We start from the raw sequence: 2,657 nt of genomic DNA on the forward strand, positions 1-2,657 counted from the left end.
CAAGGAAGCGGCACAAACAGCCAGGCTGGGTGCTCTGAARGCACGGCGGGGTGGCTTTGGTGCTCTGCTCCATCAGCTCCTGCCAGCTCCCCTAAAACCGCAGCCGTGGGTGCCCTGAGCACAGCCGATCCCAGGGCAGATCCTCACCTCACAGGATGATGCTGTCTGGGACAAACAGGGGTGTCCTGCCCGAGCCCCAGCAGCATCCCTGTGAGCATCCCTGGGTTTTGCTGGGGCTGGGGCACGTCCCACACGCGTGTGCTCTGCCTGGCCCGGCAGCTGCTTGCCAGGAGCCCCGCACCCTGATGGGCTGCAGCCTTTTCAGAGGGATGGAGCTGACAAAGTCTTTGTCAGTCAGATCTGTCAGGGAGAGCTCTTTGTTCTTCGGCATTTGCTCTTGCCTCCCCCTCTCCGAACCTAAACTAGATGCATCTGCTTTTGTTTTCTAAATGCAGAATTAGGGGCTGAAAGGAGCCCCTTTGTGGTGGGGAGGAGGGGAGAGCTGCGGATCTTTCACGGGGAAGGCAAGGTCAGGGGGGAGCCGCTCTATTGTGCGGGGCCTCTCCTCTGCCGGCTCAGCCCTTTCTGTGCCCCCTCTTCACACTCCGGTTCCCACTGGAACCTCTCAGMAAACGTGGGCAAAGCCGGGGGAGGACGGGGCGGCCCCGGCAGCGGCGATGGCTCAGCTCTGCCTGCGGTGCTTCTGCTGCTTCCGACGCCGCAGATGGGAGCGGYGTGTGCAGAKGAGGAGGAGGAGGAGAGGGATGAAGGGCACCCCACGGCCTTGGGCTGCGAGCGGAGGGGAGCAGTGTGACAGCGCTGAGTGTGCACCATGGTCACTCCTGCCCTGAGCCCCGGCACAACGCTGAGCCAAGGATGCAGCAGATGCTTCAGCCTCCCAGGAGCAGGGGATGGCTTTCCCCATTTTCTGCCATTTCCAAGCACCTTTATTGAYCAAGGCCCAAGAACTTTGCCTGTTGACACAATCATACAAAGAAACCACACCAAGGATGCCAAAGGACTGATAGCTGTGGAGGTGCTGYCTGTCCATCATGAGGGGTTACAGTGCAGCCCTGCGAGCTCTGTTTCAGGGCCAGCATGGAAAAGTCTGAACAAAAGCCCAGTGGGAGTCATGGAYAGCTGGGTCCAGCAGGGCTGGGTGGGTTCCCCATCACCTTGGCACCTTCAGCCCRAAGCTCCTGGCTGCTGGGCAGGGAGGGAGGCAGGGCTGGGGGTGGTGACTGCACCCTAAAGATGCATTGGGTGAGTTGTGCTTGTGCAGGGCTGGGGCTGGCTCTGCCATCATTGAAATGCTCCCCATCCTCAGCTTGCTGGGARAACACCACCCCAGCAGGTGTGTTACCTTCCCCCCTTCACCCTGTCCACAAATCACTCATCCCGAAAAGGAAATATTCCATAGGTGTTGGCATGGGGAGCTGAACAGTTGCTCCTGGGGATGGATGCCCAGCATTTGGTTCAAATCTAACACTGGTGACTGACAGGGCTAATTCAGCCTGTCCTCTTCCCACTTATAACTTAATTGCTTACACATTGCCTCAGCAGTCTTCCACTGCCGACTGGAGATGTCTTCATCCTGGGATGCTCTGATTTGGACTCACAACTGCTCCCATAACGCTTCCTGCCCAGGGGCTGAGTGCCCTGCACCATTCACATCACCCCGAGCCAGTCCAGCTTTGAGGGAGYTCATCCCAAMCTGGGCTCTGTGAGCTGGGCTTCCATACTGGGGACTGCAGAAGTCAGACTGGGCTCACTGGTGTGACAATATCCCACTCTGCTCTTTGGCTTGGGGGCTGAGTGTGGTCCAAGCTGAGGCTGAGCCAAAAGTGTATGTAGAGAGTTTTGAGGAGCTCTGTGTTAGAGCTGCCRTGTTCCTGCTCCAAACCTCAGTGAAAACAGTCGGGAAGGGCAGAGACTGCAGCAGTGGTGGCTCCTGGGAAAGATTTGGGGCTGGTGACCCTTAAAACATCTGCCCTGGGCCTCGCTCTGCAGAGGGGCCATCTGGGGTCTCCAGGCTGCCCGGAGCTCTGCCCACTCTGCTGCTGCTCCCCACGGCCCGGTGGGTGCATCCCGCTGCCTCCAGACCGGCTTTGCACGGGGATAACGGGGCCGGGTAGTCCCCTCAGCCCAGCCCGTACCCGCGGGGCCCGAGGCTGCCCCGGTACCGGCCAGAGCAACAGGGCACGGTGCAGAGGCGACGGGAGCATCACGGCCAGTGACGGGAGCATCACGGCCAGCGACGGGAGAATCATGGCCAGTGACGGGAGCATCATGGCCAGTGATGGGAGCATCATGGCCAGCGGCGGGAGCATCATGACCAGCGACGGGAGCATCAGGGCCAGTGACGGGAGCATCATGGCCAGTGACGGGAGCATCATGGCCAGTGACCGGAGCATCATGGCCAGTGACCGGAGCATCATGGCCAGTGACCGGAGCATCATGGCCAGCGACCGGAGCATCATGGCCAGCGACCGGAGCATCATGGCCAGCACAGCTGCGCTGCCCTCGGGGCGACCACCGCCCGCAAAGCCCCGGGGACACGCCCGGTTTGGCGCTGCCGGGAGGCACCGGGGTCTGCAGGACGGGGGCGGTCCGGCTGTGACTACAAGCCCCATCAGGCCGCTGAGGAGGAGGAGGAG

Source organism: Malurus melanocephalus, unplaced genomic scaffold, assembly GCF_030028575.1.
Source record: "Malurus melanocephalus ecotype Western Australia unplaced genomic scaffold, MMel_1.1 scaffold_965, whole genome shotgun sequence".
NCBI lineage: Eukaryota > Metazoa > Chordata > Aves > Passeriformes > Maluridae > Malurus > Malurus melanocephalus.